The 21,314-nt window shown below is 47.1% G+C and overlaps 2 pseudogenes; one reads left to right on the top strand and one right to left on the bottom strand.

Annotated features, from left to right (window-relative positions):
• Positions 1–861, bottom strand: part of LOC137210248 (UDP-N-acetylglucosamine--peptide N-acetylglucosaminyltransferase 110 kDa subunit-like) — a 100,017-nt pseudogene extending 99,156 nt beyond the window's left edge.
• Positions 862–15,373: 14,512 nt separating this feature from the next.
• LOC137210236 (metabotropic glutamate receptor 7-like) lies at positions 15,374–16,381 on the top strand (annotated as a pseudogene).
• The last annotated feature ends 4,933 nt before the right edge of the window (positions 16,382–21,314 follow it).

The following is a 21,314-nucleotide window of genomic DNA, read 5'->3' as shown; positions in this document are numbered from 1 at the left end:
TATGGTCTTTTTTTTTTTTTTTTTTTTTGTTATCACTTCAGAACGAGACAAACTTAAAGAAAGGAAACACAACCAAAACTCAGTGGTTGGAAAAGAGATGGATGTGAACGCCCACTTGTTTCTTACGTATAAAGTTACCCCTCGCAGTGTTTTCGAGGAGAAAACGCTGGCTCTTCCCAACGTTGGTTACATACACAAAGATTCCAAAGACAAGTGCTTTGCAAACAAAGTAACTAGAACCAGCTCAGGCTTCCCCGCGCCGGGTCCTACGTTCCACGGTCAGAACCACCAACTGTATCTCCCCGGGGAACAAGGTGATTCAGAAAAGCTGGCGCCTTCAGAGAAGGCAGAAAACTTAGCCGGGAAGAGAGTCAGGAGGAAACTTGCTCACCTTCTTGCTGGGGTCTGAAACGATCCCAATAGAGTCCTTAAACCCCTCAGGTTTCCCCAATCAAGCACCCTCGCCTCCAACCTGGGCCACCCCAGATCTGACTATCAGACGACAGAAGTCTGCGGACGCACGGAGAGCTGACCACCCCACGACAGGGACTTACGCGCGGCCGCACCCACTTACCCGCCGCTCCCCGGGAGACGGGAGACCAGCCCGGGGTCCAAGTCCTGGGCGTGGCACACTCGCCCCTCTCCGGGCCCGACTCCAGCACACCTCGGCGCGGCCCGCCTGGGCGCCGCCATCTTGACCACGAAGGGGGCCTCGCGCCGGAGGCCCCTGAGCGGGCGCCCTGAGCGGAGCCGGAGGGCCGGGGAGGGCCAGGTCGGTGCCCTACGTCCCCCGCGCGCTCGCGCCCCGTCCACGAGCGACGAGAGTCCCGCACGCAGCGCCCGACCCAGGCTTCCGCGGAACCGGCGCCCCGCGCAGCCCGCACCGCGGCTCAGGTGGCGCCGAGGGCGGCCCGGGCGGAAGAGCGGGCGCGGGGCACGCGCTCGGTAACCTGGCAACGCGGAGCAACCCGGCGTCCCCGGCGAACCCCAGCCCTCCACCGCGAGGAAGCACGGACCCCCGCACCCGCCGCCCAGCCCTCGCCGCCCCCTCTGTCGCTCCGCCCGCCGCTGCCCGCTTGCTATGGTCTTTTAAATCCATGATACAACGTCTATAAGTAACAAATCTGTTAAACCCTAAATGTTTATGATATTCAAGTAATCCATTTTCTGAATTATTCTTGAAGATAAAACATCCAAAGACTTCTTAATTTTATGGGTATACATACATAAAATACACGTGGAGGTAACTTGAGGGTAAGGGGCTAGGTATTATAAGGGGCTAGGTATTATTTATCTTTTTACCTCGGACAATGTTCAGAATGGTGTTTTGTACCTAAGAAGCACTCATGTGTTGAATGAATCAGAATTGGTTTGCCATTCCCCACTGCCTTTATCTCACAGTAACAGAAACATAAAGTGGGCAGAGCAGAAACGACGGCAAATAAATTGTCCTCTTAGTCACAGAATGCAGTTTCTAGAACTTAAAAAATAATTAGTCGATTTTGAAATAATTTTGTTTTACAAAAATTTCGTAAGATGGAAATACTCTAACCTTAAAGCTCTCGATAAACTCTAAAGGAGGGCTTTAATTGGCTCTTCCTGAGTCAAGTGTTTATTCCTGGGCCGATAACTGGGGCCATTGTCATAATAGAAAGTGTGATTTGTTACCAGAGAAAGAGGAAAGTGACGCTGGGCTTGCAAGATATTTATATCTTCAGCGAGAGTGTATAGGATCTGGAACTTAATTGGTGACGCAGTATTTGTTTGAGATTATATGAATGAAAAATCTTTGTGTAAGAGTGATTAATCTAAAACTTGGCCAGTCATTGTCCTAGTGTCATATTAAATTGCAGGAGAATCTAGTTTTAGGCACAAAGATCATAAATATAAAATGTGTTCCCAGGTTTGGTTCTGTGTAGTTAGTAATCTATACTCACCCACTCATTAGTAAAAATGAAAGTTAAGGACTCAGTCCTAACTTATATGCTTAGCATTGTATTTTGCTAACAATCTCAGTTTTATTTTCTTTGTTCTCCCCTGTCCATCATCTTCTGCAGAAAATAATGTCTCCACTTTCAATTCCCTGTCTATTTAAATCCAATTTGTAATTTATAAAGTTGTCCTCCTTAAGGGCTGCTGCTTCTGCCACAGTAATGTACTCTGGCCATTATTATACGCTTCCATCTTTCATGGAGGTCTCCATCCATAGGTTTTGTTTTCATAGCTTTTTTTTTTTTTGGCGGTACGCGGGCCTCTCACTGTTGTGGCCTCTCCCAATGCGGAGCACAGGCTCTGGACGCGCAGGCTCAGCGGCCATGGCTCACGGGCCCAGCCGCTCCGCGGCATGTGGCATCTTCCCGGACTGGGGCACGAACCCGTGTCCCCTGCATCGGCAGGGGGACTTTCAACCACTGCGCCACCAGGGAAGCCCTATACTTATGATTTTATATTTGCTTATTTACTTTTGTCTCCCCCCTCAGCTCAAGAGAGACTGTATTCATCTGTGTTAATCACTGCTGTGTTTCCTGAACATGCCTATACATCATACTGAAGAATAGTGCCTGAAATTTGGTAAGGGATCAATCAATTTTCTTGGCTGGATGAAGAAATGTGTTCATAAATTAATGAACAGATCTTCGGGGCCTCTGACTTGAGGACTAATGGGAAGAGGATGGCAAACGGTTGGGACAGGGTACTGCAAGAAGTAGTAGTTGGAGTACTCTGATAGCTATCCTAACAGATAAGATTGTGTTCATTTAAGTAGTTCTAATGAGAGAGCTGGGAACTAGGGACACACAGCATTAAGGTTTTTATAATGCATTCTGTAGAGTTCTTTTTAAGTCTGTACAAATATCATTGAAAATATATGCATACATATACACCTCTGTTACTTTAATTAGTGCCTACGAGAGCCCCTCAAGGAAGGGGTAGTAGCAACTCTCAGTATCCCTCCTTTATGATGAGCTTAATTTATTCAAAGTTACATCATAATTTATTTGTAACTGTGAAACTAGACTTAGTTATTGAATAGACCCTCCCTAGGAACGTATGACATTAATAAAACCAACAAAACTTTGTTCAGTTTCCAATGATAGACACACTACAGACTCAATTATGGGCCATCCAGTTTAATGAAGGGAAGAAGTGATTGAACAAATATAGAGCAAACAGAATATGAAGTTTTATCCTCCATTAATATTAGTAACGGATAGTGTGGGCTCCAATGCCTTCAAGATAGCTTGAGACCATCATCTCTGTGTCATGGGCAGGGGGATGTTCAGCCAGGATGTCTTTCACTGTCACTGAGAAAAATTTCCATAAGATATAATGATACCTACTGAAACTGATATGGGGCATTTGGGTAATAAGGAATCCATTAGCATATTTTTCCGGAAGCCTTGACTACAAAATGAAGACAGTAGATTTGGACACTTTCAGCCATGAAGAAGTTGTTTGGATATTCATCTTTATGCCTAATGAAATAAGCTTATTTCATCTCTGCAGCTTCCCACATACCATTTTCCCACCTCTGTTTTATGCTTGGAAAGACTTTTAGAAATTGAAAGTCAAGTTAAAAAGTGAGTGACAACTTAAATGATATATGGAATATTTTGCTGACTTACAAGAGCATGCAGAATTAAATATGACCCAGTTCAAATGTTTATTTTAACATGTATGTTGAGGTGGCGTTTCCAAGGTGCCAGAAAATGAGAATTCACCTTCCAGTGTGTGTTACCAGTTCTGTTCATTGCACAGAATCATCTTCATAAAACATAGTGTTTTCTATGTACCTGGTATATATCTCAATTAGTTTGAAGGATTTCTCAGATACCTCTTAATATGTAGTGCTCCAATTCCAATCTTGCCATGTCCTGTACCAGTGACACAGCACACAGGAGTTTTATTTCTCTTTATTTCTCTGGGTTGTTCAGAACCCAATGAAAGAACAATGGAATGGGATCCAAGAGATCAGGGTTCTTGTCCCAGATTTACCATAAAATAATTGTGTCCTCTTGGGAAAATTATAGTCATTCTAGGTCCCTTTTCTTTACTTTGACAGAGCTGCACTAGATGACCCGAAATAATACAGCCCTCTTTCAGTAGTAGCTTAGATGTTATTGGTATTCTGAAACAAATGAAGACAATGACACATGGAGCTGTGCAACATCTCTGTAACTCTGTTGTCTTAGAGTTGCCTCCATTTTACAGATGATAAGATGACTGTGCATAGAAGTAGATGTTTGGAACCAGCGGTTCCAAAGTAAGTGGAGGTAAACCGCACATTTCCTTCCTTCCTGAAGCTCACTTAGCCAAAACATAGGCTTCTGAATATTAAGCTGTAAAGCATATTATCAGTACATTTTAAAAGAAGCTATTCTTCTAGGATTTCCAATTAATAGCAGGAGGTTTTGAAATTCTTAAAAGATCATCGAATTTTGTGAGATTTACAGCTCTATTTTCCTGTCAAGCAAGTTGTATTAGTGCCAGACAGTCATCTGAGCTTCTGGATGCTTCTCTGAACCTCTTGAAGTTTTCTTCTTGCTATCTGAAATTCATGCCAGATAAGCCTTTTTCTAGAGCGTATGTACAGACTTGTGTATTTTTATATAGGAAAGCGATGCAGTGAGTCAAGTCGGGGGTTAAGCCCTCATTCTCAGAGTGGTATTGAGCTCCTGGTGAAATATAATCATCATTTCCTCAGAATCAAAAAGCAGTTATCTCAGGTGTATAATCCCATTAACTATTTATACATTTACGTATGATACATGTATTCATTGTACCTACGAGGTGTGTTCTCTTTGGGAAGTACAAAGCTCTTAGAGACATAGGTTGTTCATTTTTTGCTTTCCCACAAATAGTGTGACCCTTGAGCAGGAAGGTCTATATTTTACTAACATCTAGAACCAGCAGTTAACACGGTGTCTAAGATGTAGTCAATAAATATGAAATAGATAAATGAACACATTTTTATGTAAGGGCCAGGACATGGACAAATAGACATTTTTCATTTTCAGTCACAAAGCAACAACAGACATAAAAATGATACAACAAGTGCTACGGTCATTCAAAGAAGGCATAGAATAGATAGAAGGATCTCCTCTATGGCATAGGGAACTATACTCAATATTTTGTAATAACATCTGTATGGGGCACCTGCTCCACACCAGGCCCTATGACAGGTGCTTACATACTTTCCCTCTCCCCCATCCTATGGGGAAAGTACCTCTGCTATAGATTTAACATTTGCCTCCCCCAAAATTCATATGTTGAAATCCTAACCCCCAAAGTGATGGTATCAGGAGGTGTGGCATTTGGGAGGTGATAAGGTCATGAGGGTAGAGCCCTCATGAACAAAATTAGTGCCCTCATAAAAGAGACCCCGCAGAGGTCCCTCGACCTTTCTGCCATGGGACGTTACAGAGAAAACACGCCAACTGTGACCCAGGAAGAGGATACTCACCGGACTGTGAATCTGCTCGCACCCTGATCTTAGACTTCCAACCTCCAGAACTATGAGAAATAAATTTCTGTTGTTCATAAGCTACCCAGGCTCTGGTATTTTGTTATAGCAGTCCAAATGGATTACGATCACCTCTGTCCTTAGGTTTCAGACCCAGAAACTCAACTTTGTAGAGGTTACGAGAACCCTAAAGCCACTCAACCAGGCAGAGGCAGATTTGAAATTTCAGTCTCCAATTCCACATGTAAGTCTACCAGACCCTGTCTCCAGACATGATGTCATGAACAAGAGCTAATGCAACAAAGAGTTTACACGCAGCAAAACAATTAGCAAACAAAGTAAGAATATAGTAGACCGACTGTTTTTGTCACCCAATAGCCATTCACCACTCTTCCAGTTGAACAGAAGCCATGCCCCGTGGGCACATTCAGCCCTGCTGTTTTCACTTCCCAATTTGAGGGGTAGGGAATTATTATCCCTCCTGGCCATCAGCACCCTGACCTCTACCACCCACCAGGACAGCTTCAAGAACAGCTGGATCCACCTGTTCAAATGAAACAGGTCTGCTCTCTGTGGTGTTGGCTTCTAGTTCAAGCAGCTCTCCCCACATGATAGCAAAGCTGGCTCCCAGCGGTTGCAAGCATGAATCCTACCAGCCTAGCAGTCCCAACAGATACCTTTTAAGTATTTGTTCCCCAAAGCTCCAGTTAAAAGTCCTAGGCTGATTCCAATTTGACCTGCTCTGGACAAACATTTTCTTTAGAACCAAGAAGGCTGCCAGACAAAATACAGGATGCCCGCCTCGTTAAAGCTGAACTTCAGATAAACAGTAATTTTTTTAGTAGAAGTATGTTGCATGCAATGTTGAAGACACCCTAAAAAGTCGTGGTTTTCATCTGCGGTTCAGCTTTAACTGGGCGCCCCGTGTGGGCTTTGCCGGCTGTGGTGGGCGCCGAGCGGGGTCGGCGGGGACGGGGGCGGGGGGGGGGGGGGGGTGGGCTGTGGCCCGAGCCGGGTTGCACACCCAGCCCACAGCGTGCAGGGAGAGAGGGGCAGCCTCGTCTCCGCTGCAGGAGCTGAGACGGGGAGAAGGGGAGCGCCCCAAAAGGAAACCAGCTGCCCCTCCCAGGAGAGAGGAGATGGCTTGTTCAGCAGCCAGAAGCAGCAGAGGAGCCAGAGCACAGAAGCGGCGGCCTTTGAGGACGCGGTGCACATATTTCTGGTGGGCGAGGGGCACGCGGGCCGGTCCGTGGGAAAGAGGGGAGCCCGCGCCGGCCCCTCCGCCTCCCGAGTCTGTGCGTTTCCCTAAAAGAGCAGCAGCTGTGCAAACTGACCGTTCACAGTTGTGATAAATCGCCTTAGGAAAGCACTTCGATTTAAGTCACATCTAACTAGAACGCAAGAAGTCACCCCTGAACAAATCAATGGCGAGAGGGGCAGCTCTGGGCGCGCACCCACCCCGCTGCTCTTTTGCTTTCCCCGCAGGACGAGGGCCGCTCACTGGGTCGCGGGGACAGCGCGCTGTCTCAGCTGGGGAAGAGGCGCTTCCTCAGGACACATGCAAAACCCAAAGTGTGAAAGGAGTCCTTTATTCCATTCCTTTGGGGGATTTCTTAATGACGTAAAGCCCAACTTGGTTTCAGATCTGCCTGTCGTTTCCGTGACAGAACCTTCCTGGGGGGGTCCACCAGCAGCGGGGTGGCCAGGCGCCACAGGGCTGTGCTCTCCTTCCCAAGCCAGTTCATCTCCATCTGTAGCATCTTCAGAGAAACTCTCGGATAGGTTTTCTCCAACAGGTTCTTTTTCCTTCACTTTATAAAGTCATTCTCCTGCACAAAATGAACGGCCTGAAGACATCACTGAGCCTCTTTTCCTCCCAGGGTCAGGGCCAGCACGGCCCCCAGACCACAGGGGCGCAGGACCTCACAATGGGCTTCAGGCCTTCCCCTCCCCTCCCGCCCCTCCCACCGCGCCCTACCCCTCCCCTCCTCCCCTGCAGAAATCACATCCCTTTCTCCAGACTCCCCACTTCAGCTTGACTTCCAGCAGATCTTTACCCTGCCAGTTAGTAATTCAGGACTAATTAGGTGATTGCTTTCATTTATGGTAGCAGTTGTGGGGGGGTGGATGAAATGGCTTTGCCCCTATTCTTGTTGGAAAAATAAATTACACCCACTGTCACTTGAGATCTTATTTTCACCCCAATCAAGCAAATTAGCAGCGTGGTTCATTTTCCCAGCATTCACTCCTGAACAGACGGCAGTGCCCTGGAACGTGACTTAGAGCTGTGTGGTCAGTGCAATTGTTTGGGGCTGTTTGTGCCCACAATGAGAAGAGACGCCTGTCTCCGGAAAGAAAAGTGGCCCTTGTCTTGCTTAGGCCAACGAGCTGCCCAAAGCGCTGCCCGCCTGGCTTCTGAGGAAGATGTACACCGCCATCTAGTGGATATGGGGGCGCACTGCAGTGTGCTCGTTCTCCCGCCTTTCCTTCTGGCCGGTAAGAACAAGCAATACTGCTTCTTGTAAGTTCCTAAAAATAGGGGAGGTCTTATATCACCAGGAGTGAAATGTTTGCCTCAATGTCTGTAATGAAAGTGCAACCCCATGCTTGCACAACGTCTGTCTTGTCAGTAGCCCTCTTTCATCCCGATGTTTAGGTCCAAGACAGGATCGTCATTGTCTGAGCAATGGGTATCTCTCCGAAGCTGGCTAGTTCTCCCCTGTCCCAAGTAGTGTGGGAGGAGACAGTCAGCACCTTCAGAGGCGCCTTCATCTCTGCAGCCTCGCCATCACTCCTCATCTCGCCCACAGCAAGCCCGATTCCAAAGTGCACAGGGTAGAGGCGTTCGAATGTTGGCTTGTTCAACCAGGGGCATTGCCACTTCCCAGAGGGAGCCAGAAACACACCCACATCCTAAGACTCTTTTCAGTCTTGGCGTTGAGGGGGTTCCCACTCTGTCCCCTGACTACACACAAGTCAGCGTCTTTTTCCTTTCCGCTCATTCTACCTACATGAAGAGCACGTTGATCTCCCCAGTTTTAACACAGGAACCATGATTTTCTTGGGTTTTGTGGGGGGGGGGGGAGAGAATGGGAGAGAGAGCAAGTACATCCCAATATGGAAGGGCTTGGGGCCGTGGTTCTCAACCAGGGGCAATTTTGCACCCAGGAGACATTTGAAAGTGTCTTGGGACACTTTGGATGGTCACAGCTTACGCGAGGCTAAAAGTCCTTCCATCAGAGGACAGGCCCACAGCAAAGAAGCATCCAACCCCACCCAGCAGTCATGCTGAGGCTGAGAAAGCCTGGTTTAGGCTCGCAGATATTGCCCTCCAGCAAGCCGGTTGGAACACTGATTGTCCTCAAATGGCCCAATGGCTCAAATGTGTTCATTTATCTATTTCATATTTATTGACTACATCTTAGACACCGTGTTAACTGCTGGTTCTAGATGTTAGTAAAATATAGACCTTCCTGCTCAAGGGTCACACTATTTGTGGGAAAGCAAAAAATGAACAACCTATGTCTCTAAGAGCTTTGTACTTCCCAAAGAGAACACACCTCGTAGGTACAATGAATACATGTATCATACGTAAATGTATAAATAGTTAATGGGATTATACACCTGAGATAACTGCTTTTTGATTCTGAGGAAATGATGATTATATTTCACCAGGAGCTCAATACCACTCTGAGAATGAGGGCTTAACCCCCGACTTGACTCACTGCATCGCTTTCCTATATAAAAATACACAAGTCTGTACATACGCTCTAGAAAAAGGCGTATCTGGCATGAATTTCAGATAGCAAGAAGAAAACTTCAAGAGGTTCAGAGAAGCATCCAGAAGCTCAGATGACTGTCTGGCACTAATACAACTTGCTTGACAGGAAAATAGAGCTGTAAATCTCACAAAATTCGATGATCTTTTAAGAATTTCAAAACCTCCTGCTATTAATTGGAAATCCTAGAAGAATAGCTTCTTCTAAAATGTACTGATAATATGCTTTACAGCTTAATATTCAGAAGCCTATGTTTTGGCTAAGTGAGCTTCAGGAAGGAAGGAAATGTGCGGTTTACCTCCACTTACTTTGGAACCGCTGGTTCCAAACATCTACTTCTATGCACAGTCATCTTATCATCTGTAAAATGGAGGCAACTCTAAGACAACAGAGTTACAGAGATGTTGCACAGCTCCATGTGTCATTGTCTTCATTTGTTTCAGAATACCAATAACATCTAAGCTACTACTGAAAGAGGGCTGTATTATTTCGGGTCATCTAGTGCAGCTCTGTCAAAGTAAAGAAAAGGGACCTAGAATGACTATAATTTTCCCAAGAGGACACAATTATTTTATGGTAAATCTGGGACAAGAACCCTGATCTCTTGGATCCCATTCCATTGTTCTTTCATTGGGTTCTGAACAACCCAGAGAAATAAAGAGAAATAAAACTCCTGTGTGCTGTGTCACTGGTACAGGACATGGCAAGATTGGAATTGGAGCACTACATATTAAGAGGTATCTGAGAAATTCTTCAAACTAATTGACATATATACCAGGTACATAGAAAACACTATGTTTTATGAAGATGATTCTGTGCAATGAACAGAACTGGTAACACACACTGGAAGGTGAATTCTCATTTTCTGGCACCTTGGAAACGCCACCTCAACATACATGTTAAAATAAACATTTGAACTGGGTCATATTTAATTCTGCATGCTCTTGTAAGTCAGCAAAATATTCCATATATCATTTAAGTTGTCACTCACTTTTTAACTTGACTTTCAATTTCTAAAAGTCTTTCCAAACATAAAACAGAGGTGGGAAAATGGTATGTGGGAAGCTGCAGAGATGAAATAAGCTTATTTCATTAGGCATAAAGATGACTATCCAAACAACTTCTTCATGGCTGAAAGTGTCCAAATCTACTGTCTTCATTTTGTAGTCAAGGCTTCCGGAAAAATATGCTAATGGATTCCTTATTACCCAAATGCCCCATATCAGTTTCAGTAGGTATCATTATATCTTATGGAAATTTTTCTCAGTGACAGTGAAAGACATCCTGGCTGAACATCCCACTGCCCATGACACAGAGATGATGGTCTCAAGCTATCTTGAAGGCATTGGAGCCCACACTATCCGTTACTAATATTAATGGAGGATAAAACTTCATATTCTGTTTGCTCTATATTTGTTCAATCACTTCTTCCCTTCATTAAACTGGATGGCCCATAATTGAGTCTGTAGTGTGTCTATCATTGGAAACTGAACAAAGTTTTGTTGGTTTTATTAATGTCATACGTTCCTAGGGAGGGTCTATTCAATAACTAAGTCTAGTTTCACAGTTACAAATAAATTATGATGTAACTTTGAATAAATTAAGCTCATCATAAAGGAGGGATACTGAGAGTTGCTACTACCCCTTCCTTGAGGGGCTCTCGTAGGCACTAATTAAAGTAACAGAGGTGTATATGTATGCATATATTTTCAATGATATTTGTACAGACTTAAAAAGAACTCTACAGAATGCATTATAAAAACCTTAATGCTGTGTGTCCCTAGTTCCCAGCTCTCTCATTAGAACTACTTAAATGAACACAATCTTATCTGTTAGGATAGCTATCAGAGTACTCCAACTACTACTTCTTGCAGTACCCTGTCCCAACCGTTTGCCATCCTCTTCCCATTAGTCCTCAAGTCAGAAGCCCCGAAGATCTGTTCATTAATTTATGAACACATTTCTTCATCCAGCCAAGAAAATTGATTGATCCCTTACCAAAGTTCAGGCACCATTCTTCAGTATGATGTATAGGCATGTTCAGGAAACACAGCAGTGATTAACACAGATGAATACAGTCTCTCTTGAGCTGAGGGGGGAGACAAAAGTAAATAAGCAAATATAAAATCATAAGTATAGGGCTTCCCTGGTGGCACAGTGGTTGAAAGTCCCCCTGCCAATGCAGGGGACACGGGTTCGTGCCCCAGTCCGGGAAGATGCCACATGCCGCGGAGCGGCTGGGCCCGTGAGCCATGGCCGCTGAGCCTGTGCGTCCAGAGCCTGTGCTCCGCATTGGGAGAGGCCACAACAGGGAGAGGCCCGCGTACCGCCAAAAAAAAAAAGCTATGAAAACAAAACCTATGGATGGAGACCTCCATGAAAGATGGAAGAGTATAATAATGGCCAGAGTACATTACTGTGGCAGAAGCAGCAGCCCTTAAGGAGGACAACTTTATAAATTACAAATTGGATTTAAATAGACAGGGAATTGAAAGTGGAGACATTATTTTCTGCAGAAGATGATGGACAGGGGAGAACAAAGAAAATAAAACTGAGATTGTTAGCAAAATACAATGCTAAACATATGTTAGGACTGAGTCCTTAACTTTCATTTTTATTAATGAGTGGGTGAGTATAGATTACTGACTACACAGAACCAAGCCTGGAAACACATTTTATATTTATGATCTTTGTGCCTAAAACTAGATTCTCCTGCAATTTAATATGACACTAGGACAATGACTGGCCAAGTTTTAGATTAATCACTCTTACACAAAGATTTTTCATTCATATAATCTCAAACAAATACTGCGTCACCAATTAAGTTCCAGATCCTATGCACTCTGGCTGAAGATATAAATATCTTGCAAGCCCAGTGTCACTTTCCTCTTTCTCTGGTAACAAATCACACTTTCTATTATGACAATGGCCCCAGTTATCGGCCCAGGAATAAACACTTGACTCAGGAAGAGCCAATTAAAGCCCTCCTTTAGAGTTGATCGAGAGCTTTAAGGTTGGAGTATTTCAATCTTATGAAATTTTTGTAAAACAAAATTATTTCAAAATCTACTAATTATTCTTTAAGTTCTAGAAACTGCATTCTGCGACTAAGAGGACAATTTATTTGCCGTCGTTTCTGCTCTGCCCACTTTATGTTTCTGTTATTGTGAGATAAAGGCGGTGGGGAATGGCAAACCAATTCTGATTCATTCAACACATGAGTGCTTCTTAGGTACAAAACACCATTCTGAACATTGTCCGAGGTAAAAAGATAAACAATACCTAGCCCCTTACCCTCAAGGATCTTCCAGCTTAGCAAGGGAAATAAAACATGCACACAGATGACTGCAACAAAAAGAAGATAATGATTGCTGCCAGATGTTTGGGGAGAATGAGTAGAGCAAAGAGAGAACACAGAATAAGGCAACATTCAACAGTCAGCCAAGAACTATTTGTTGAGCAATTGCAAGCTGTGACCTGGAAATGGAAGAGGAGAACATAGATCTTCACATGGGCAGGTGAAAAATCAAGTGTTCTTACTTGTAACACAGCTCTTCAAATATATTTTTTGGCACCAAATGCCTACTAAATAGCCTTAAAAACTAAATAAGGATACAGTCTCTATCAAATATAGCCTCAGGTACAGATGCCTAAATACTAGGATCACAGTATTTGTGTTCCCAAGGATGCCTTTCTATTGCTTTGCTTCTTTCCCCCTTTCCAAATTAGCTAATGCTGCCTTACCAGGATATCTATTTCACTTGTTCCAGCCTTTTTGATCCAATGTATTGAATAGCAGAATAGGTGAGTTACAAGAGGATATTTTGACTTCAAACAACAGAAATAAAATACTCTATAATTGAAAAAAAAGAGGCAATCTTTCAGGCACATGTGGATCCAGGAGTTCACATGTTCTAACCAGGTCCCTTTCTCTCTTCCCCACCCCTTCTTCTCTCTGCCTTTTCTCCTCTCTGGTATTTCTCATTATGGGATTCAAATATTTCCCTGTTTATGTGGGAGCTTCTGGCACAGCTGCGGGCTTATACGCTCGCAGCTCCAGGGCTGGCTGGAAGGGGCGGGCGCATCACAGCATAAGGTTGCACAAGGTGTGCACTTATATAGCAGGGCATCACATCTATGAGTGATGGATGATCACATTGTATACAGGGGTAGCTTCGCATAGTTTTTACATCACTTTTCTTGAAGATGGCAGTAAAATGGTATGTTTTTACAAAATCAAATAGTGTAACATTGTCCAAAAGATATACATAAAGCATTTAGAGGAAGGAGGCTCCTTTTTCTTTTAACTCCGGCACGGATTGTCTATTGGACAGTGGTAACCCTATGTCATCAACCTCGTCACCCCAGCAGAAGTCCAGGGATTAGCCCTGCATAACTCTTGTTAGCCTCTATTCCCTTCCTTGAACACTGTAGCCAGAAGGTTTTTTTCCTCCTCAAACCTTAAGTATTGAAACCTGGAGGAGGCGCATGTCTGAAAAGAAAATGATGGACTGGACTCTCCCTAGAAGGAAGATAAATGGGTGGTCAACAAGAAAAAATATAAAATCCTCTGTACCAGGAAATGTTTGAAGTGTTGTTTGGGTATCAAAAAACGGGTGCCCTACACATAAAGCAACAAAGGATATTGGTCTAAAAAGAACACCATGGCCAAAGGTGTGTGGCCTATTTCAACAGAGGATTTGAAAGTTAAAAGTTAACCTGTAAAACATTCAATTCAATTTCATCATTTTACAGATGGGCAAAGTAAAACTCAGGCACAGGAACAGAAGTGCCAAGGTCAGACAGGTGGTTGGTGGAAGAGACAACCAACTTCCCAACTTCTGACATTTTAGGTGTGTGTGTGTGTGCTGTTTTGTTTATGTGCAAGGACATTTTTCTTTAGTACACTAACATTACAACAGAAAGTATAGTCTTGTTTTGGTTTTCTCTGCGCCCTCAATTCTGTATAAGGCAGTTTCGCTGCACTCCAACAGAAAGGCTCAGCAAGAGTAGAGACCACCATAAGCAGTACACGTGGGCACCAAGGGCAGATACATTGCCCTTCCTTGTGTAGGAACTAGGGCCACTTGTTGCTTTAATGGGCCAAGTTTGGGCTGGACCTGCAGGAGGGGACACCTTTGAAAAACAGCTTCCTAACTGCACTACAACCTGCTCTGGCATCCTGATTCCACTCCCCAAACCCCCCAAATCTTCAGCCAGAAAAAAAAAAAAAAGAAGAATGGATCACTGGATCGATGGGGAGATTTCTGTCTGCTCCTCCTACTGCCACCTCTTTCTTGCTATTTCCTGCCCGAGGAAACCTGACATCAGCCCAAAAGCATCTCTGGAAATGGGTAGGAGGGAGCCTTACACTTGTCAACGCCAGAGAAGAAAGTGTGCTCTGCAGAGTTCTCAGTTGTTCCATCTCTTGCGATGAAAGGAAGAAAAGGAGCGAATCCGCCACAGATTTACTGGAGACCAGGGTTACTTCATCCGGCTCCGGCCACAGTAACCCCTGAAGACCAAAGATGCATTTCCATTCCCAGCATTTCTTGTTGGCGTCTTTCCCTACAGGCTAGCCCAGTGCCTGGCCCCGGAGAAGTCTCTGCGTAAAGGTTCTTTAGGTCATAAATCAGGCTCCTGTGTGTATGTGTGTTTTTCTTAGGAAAAACTGGCACAGACGAATTAGCAGTACAGACTGGGGTCTCCCTACTACCCTTCATGCTTGGCGGCATCACCTTCGACTACCTCGCATTCTCCCGGCGCTGACAGTCCCGGCTCCGGACCTCAGGGTTGGAAGCAGTCAGCCCCAGCTAGAACAGCCCTGTCCGGGGCTGATGCCACCCTGTGCCTAGAATGTGCGTGTGGGTGCAGGCGGTCGAGCGAGCGGCTTCTACGGTGAGACCGAAGCAGGAGCTCAGCCTTCGCCTGCGACCTGCAATCCCCAGATTCCCTGGGGACCTCGAAATTCCCAATCGGAGGTACTCCCCCCCCCACAGCCGCCCACCCATTCCCTCCCCCCTTACCTCAGCACGCAGCCCCTCCCTGCGTGATGATGCAAAACCCTGGGGAGGGTGGGCGCTGGGAAGGGTAGGGAGAGCCTGAGAGCGAGCGAGGGTGGGAGGGAGTGGGCGGAGGAGGAGACGGAGCCGAACGCGCATTTAAAGCGATAGCCATCCTCGCTCTCTCCCCAGTGCTGGGCTGTTGGAGAGCTCGAGCTGCAAGCCACCGAGCGCGAGCTCGAGCGCGGCGCGCTGGCCGGGGAACCCAAGAGCGCACGGCGCCCCAAGCTGGCAGGCGCCGCGGGACCCCCCACCCTCGCCGGCTGCCCTTCCCTGGGCGCCCCTACCCTCCTCGCCCGCAGGAGACCCTGGGCTTCCCCGGAGGAGCTCACCCCAAGGGGCCAGGACTCCGGCGAGCCCGCCACCGTCCCCTCGAGTGCCGCCGCCACCACCGCAGCCGCGGGAGCAGCATGGTCCAGCTGGGGAAGCTGCTCCGCGCCCTGACTCTGATGACGGTTCCCTGCTGCGTGCTGGAGGTGCTTCTGTGCGCGCTGGCGGCGGCGGCGCGCGGCCAGGAGATGTACGCCCCGCACTCCATTCGGATCGAGGGGGACGTCACCCTCGGGGGGCTGTTCCCGGTGCACGCGAAGGGTCCCAGCGGAGTGCCCTGCGGCGACATCAAGAGGGAGAACGGGATCCACAGGCTGGAAGCGATGCTCTACGCCCTGGACCAGATCAACAGCGATCCCAACCTGCTGCCCAACGTGACGCTGGGAGCGCGGATCCTGGACACTTGTTCCAGGGACACTTATGCGCTCGAACAGTCGCTCACTTTCGTCCAGGCGCTCATCCAGAAGGACACCTCCGAAGTGCGCTGCACCAACGGCGAGCCTCCGGTTTTCGTCAAGCCCGAGAAAGTAGTTGGAGTGATTGGGGATTTCGGAGAGTTCGGTCTCCATCCTGGTAGCCAACATCCTGAGGCTTTTCCAGGTAGGGGGGCGCTCCCTCCGGGGCAGAGCGCGCCGTAGCTCCCCGCGCTCTTTATCCTGAAGGCTGGCTTGGACTCCAGGGGTGCGGGGTCTGGTCAGCCTTCGCTCATTTCCACCCTGGAGATCCTGCCGAATCCCTCCCACCTCACCCGAGGAGGAACTTTCCCTGCTTGATTCATTTCCCTTCCATCTCTCCCCTGTCCGCGCTCCACTCCATCCGGCTTGACATTCTGGATTTATGGCCCCATTGACAAGAAACAGTCTCCGAAAAACAAGGCGATGATTTAAATGGGTTTGCATTCGAGTGAAATATGGTTCCAAAACAGGCTTGTAAAAGTGCCGGGCTCCTGTGAGAGCCACTTAGGCGCAAGGAATATGAAAGATGAGAAGACGCCTAGAAACTAGGCATTTCTCAACTCCCCAGCTTCCCTGCCCCAAGCCGCCCGACAAGCTGCAGCTCCCTTGGAAAATTTCGAGAAGAGCTTAGGGAGGCAGTTCTTAAACCGAAGGCTAGGTCTTCACCTACATTTGGACGTGAATTGCCCATTTCGCTCGGGTTGGATTTCCCGACCTGTCACCTATCTCTGCGAGGGCATGGGGCGGAAGGCGTGGGGACTGTCCTCAAGCGGGGAGAAGCCACCCGCAGACGTGCCCCCGGGTGATTTGCTCTGGGCAGTTGTTTGCACCGTCTAAACTGCCTTTGCGATTCGGCCACTGGCAGGAGCCGGGCGATCAGCTTTCTACTCCTGCCAGCTCAGAGCCCGGAGGTGAGCTCATGCTAACTGCGAAACACAGTCGCTTTTTCTGCACCCACCCTATGCCCATCCTTTCCGACGACCTCCCTAACGCAGCCCCCAACCCCAGTCCTGGGTTTTGAGGACGATTCTCAGAGCCAGACAAGAAGGCGCCTGGAGGGAGGCAGTAGGGTGCGCTGCGCAAGGCCGGGCGGTCCTCTAGCTCCGGGTGCAGGCGGGCAACGGCGGAAGATGCGAGGACGGCGGATCGGGCCCGCTGAGCGGTGGGCGGTGCTGCAAGTGCTCTCTCACCGCCTGCTCCTGCAGCCTCGGCCCTACGGCTCCTGTACCGCCCTGGGTATAGATGGATGGCTTCTGGATGAAGAAATTGAGTTTCAGGGTCTGCGTGACTATGGGTTCTCTTGTTTCTCTGTCTTTCTTCCTGTGTGTCTCTCTCCTTGTGTCTCTTTCTCCCTGCTTTTTTTTTTTTGTCTGTCTGTTTTTATGTTCTCCCTTTCAATTTCTGCCTCTCTTTTCCTTCTCTACCCCCATCTCCAGGTTTTTTGTTCATCTCTGTCTTGAAGTGATCCTTTCCTAATGCACAGCTCTCTCCCTGCCTGGTAGGACCCAAGCTCAGTTAGTCCCTTCTCCAGATGTTCTGGCTGACCCTTATGCTCCCCGTAGCTAAAAAGTCGGCTCCCTCTCAAGTGCCTTTCCTGAAGCATGTTGGGTTTCTGGAGGGGACTCCTTGTGAGATTCAAGCTGTCACTACATCAGCACCCAGGGGTATGAAGTTTGTGTTTGTGCCAGAAGGATGGGTGCCTGTCTAAAGCTGCAGTCTGGTATGGCCCCACTGAGCCTCTGAGCATCCCTAGCACCTGTTGAGTATGCCACCTCTAGATGTTTGCAAGGCCAAAAGTGCTTCTGGGCAGCCTTCACTTTGAGGTAATGCTTTCAGGAAGAGCCTGGGTTGTTGGAAGCAAAACTCAGAAGCACTTCCTTTACCTCTGAGCTTAAACTAGAGAACCTGAGGAGGCAGCGCTGCAGGGAGGATGAGGCCAGAGGTCACCTGAGAACCACAGGGGCAACTCACAGTATTTTTACTGGATCTCTGGGGGTTGAAGCACATTTGCTGTTTGACATTTTAAAAATTATCTTGGTGCCTTCACTTGGAGCTTGGGAGCTTGCAGATGGGCCTGCCTGTCGAAAAAAGAGTGAAATCTTAAAGTCAAGAGAGAGCTTGCAGACTAGGTGAAGGATTGTGTTTGCTGAAAAAGATTCCAGGGGGAGCCGATTCCTTCTCTGGTGTGTGGATCTGAGGCACTTGCAAGAAAAGAGAACGCTTGCCTTATGCTTAGTTCCCCCGTTCCCTGGGTTGGGAAGGAAAGGAACTGAATGCCAGCATTAGCAGTGTGCGTTGGGACCAAAACCATTCAGAGAAAACACTGTCATTTTCCTCTAATTTGCAAATTGCAGCTATTCATGTTGGATTGAACAGCTGAGGGAAGGAAGACTTAGTGACTGAAATGGGGGATGCTAAGCACTGGGGGGCAGGAAGGAACAAGGAGCTAGTAATGGATGTAACAAATGCTGCAGCTGCCAGCAAAGCCTGGATTGAACTTCCTTCCTGAAAATGAGAACCCGGGCAAGAATGACCACTCAGATGTAAACAGTGTCTCTGACTGGGAATTCTCATCTGCCTGCCGGTGGGCCAGAGCTGAGCAAGTCCTTTCTCTCCTCTGTATGCACACTGAATTGGTTAGTAAGTGACATGTCAGAGGACAGGAATCATATTCAGTGGATCTTTCAAATCCAGGAGTTTGAGGCTAATGAAATTAGTGTGTGGCCAGGGCTCTGCCAACTAGGATTAAGTCACTGCAGCCACCCTGCAATGCATTTTCAGCCTGAAGGGAGCATCAGGGAGGAATTTCGGGAGATTTGTTTCTGAGCCTGTACAAAATAATACTCTCCTAATGCTAAGAAAGATTAAATGTAAATTAATATTGACTACGAGTAACATATTTAAAAAATAATCGCCAAGTGGGGGATGGCTTAAAGTGGAGAGATTATATAATATGGTGGACAAAGAATAAATCTCCTCTGACCACTGTTTCATGGGCTATAAGTAAGATCTATTACAATGGAAAGTAATGGGAACGTTTTTATTCAAGGCTTCTCTGCTATTGACTTGAGAGCAAACACTCTGAGAGTATAAATTACTCTTGCTATGTGCTGACTCTGAATGAACAATATTTCATGTGCAGTGACATGGTCTAAGCTATAGACTTGGAATTGAATGGCATCTGTTTCAATTGTTTTGTTCTCTCAAGAGCAACTAGATAGAAAAAAGTGGTCAATTTGACCCTTGTGGGAGCGTGTTGCAAATCTAAACCTGTGTCCCTCATACCATAAATGAAATACATTTGTAAATTTGTAAGTGTTTTCCTTCTGTTCATTGATGCTTGAGTATAATCTCAAACTTTGGCAGCAACATTTTATACATAAGTACTCGGTTTTCTTCCTTTCTTCTTTCTCTTTCTCCTCTCTCTCTCTCTCTCTCTCTGTTTCTCTCTCTCTCTCTCTCCCTTTCTCCATCTTATGTAATTGGTTAGAACTGGGCACCTAGGATGATGTGGTGTTACTATAGTGGGATTTTTTTTTTTTAAAAAAAAACAACTCTAACTTACCCTTTTAAAAATTTCATAAATACAGGTGTCAGTGCCATTTGGAATAGTCTCTATAACAATTTCTGTCTCCACATTTACTGTGTTTCAGCAAATTTACCTAACAGATGGTGAGTGGGCAATTTTTAAAGGGGCATTTTTTAAAAGAGCGGAGAGGGAAGGAATAGAGACAGGCACATACTATATTTGAAGTTACCTGCACGTGTATTTTATGTATGTATAGCCATACAATTAAGAAGTCTTTGGATGTTTTATCTTCAAGGATAATTCAGATAATGGATTACTGGAATATCATAAACATTTAGGGTTTAACAGATTTGTTACTTACAGACGTTGTATCATGGATTTAAAAGACCATAGCAAGCGGGCAGCAGCGGGCGGAGCGACCGAGGGGCGGCGCGGGCTGGGCGGTGGGTGCGGGGGTCCGTGCTTCCTCGCGGTGGAAGGCTGGGTTCGCCGGGGACGCCGGGTTGCTCCGCGTTGCCAGGTTACCGAGCGCGTGCCCCGCGCCCGCTCTTCCGCCCGGGCCGCCCTCGGCGCCGCCTGAGCCGCGGTGCGGGCTGCGCGGGGCGCCGGTTCCGCGGAAGCCTGGGTCGGGCGCTGCGTGCGGGACTCTCGTCGCTCGTGGACGGGGCGCGAGCGCGCGGGGGACGTAGGGCGCCGACCTGGCCCTCCCCGGCGCTCCGGCTCCGCTCAGGGCGCCCGCTCAGGGGCCTCCGGCGCGAGGCCCCCTTCGTGGTCAAGATGGCGGCGCCCAGGCGGGCCGCGCCGACAGTGAGCTGGAGCCGGGCCCGGAGAGGGGCGAGTCTGCCACACCCAGGACTTGGACCCCGGGCTGGTCTCCCGTCTCCCCGGGAGCGGCGGGTGAGTGGGCGCGGCCGCGCGTAGGTTCCTCTCGTGGGGTGGTCAGCTCTCCGTGCGTCCGCAGACTTCTGTCGTCTGATAGTCAGATCTGGAGTGGCCCAGGTTGGAGGCGAGGGTGCTTGATTGGGGAAACCTGAGGGGTTTAAGGACTCTATTGGGATCGTTTCAGACCCCAGCAAGAAGCTGAGCAAGTTTTCTCCTGATTCTCTTCCCGGCTAAGTTTTCTGCCTTCTCTGAAGGCGCCAGCTTTTCTGAATCACCTTGTTCCTCGGGGGGATACAGTTGGTGGTTCTGACCTTGGAACGTAGGACCCGGCGCGGGGAAGCCTGAGCTGGTTCTAGTTACTTTGTTTGCAAAGTACTTTGTCTTGTCTTTGGAATCTTTGTGTATGTAACCAACGTTGGGAAGAGCCAGCGTTTTCTCCTCGAAAACACTGCGAGGGGTAACTTTATACGTAAGAAACAAGTGGGCGTTCACATCCATCTCTTTTCCAACCACTGAGTTTTGGTTGTGTTTCCTTTCTTTAAGTTTGTCTCGTTCTGAAGTGATAACAAAAAAAAAAAAAAAAAAAGACCATAGCCAATTACACAAAGTATACTCTAGTCTCAGTCCTGCCATTAATTAGCTTAAGTCATTTAATTTTTCTAGGCCTCATTTTTCTCATGTGATGTTTTTTCTTTGAAAAAGTATAGTTTCTGGAAGTCTCTAATTTCTGTGTCATAGTTCAGCTTGGAGAAAACCTGTTCTTATCCAAACTCCATGACATTGTATTTCCAGCTCCAACTTTGGACTTTGAGTGAG

This window comes from Pseudorca crassidens, chromosome 17, assembly GCF_039906515.1.
Source record: "Pseudorca crassidens isolate mPseCra1 chromosome 17, mPseCra1.hap1, whole genome shotgun sequence".
Taxonomy (NCBI): Eukaryota; Metazoa; Chordata; class Mammalia; order Artiodactyla; family Delphinidae; genus Pseudorca; species Pseudorca crassidens.
Note: the sequence above shows the minus strand (reverse complement) of the source record. Positions and strands in the feature narration are given on the sequence as shown.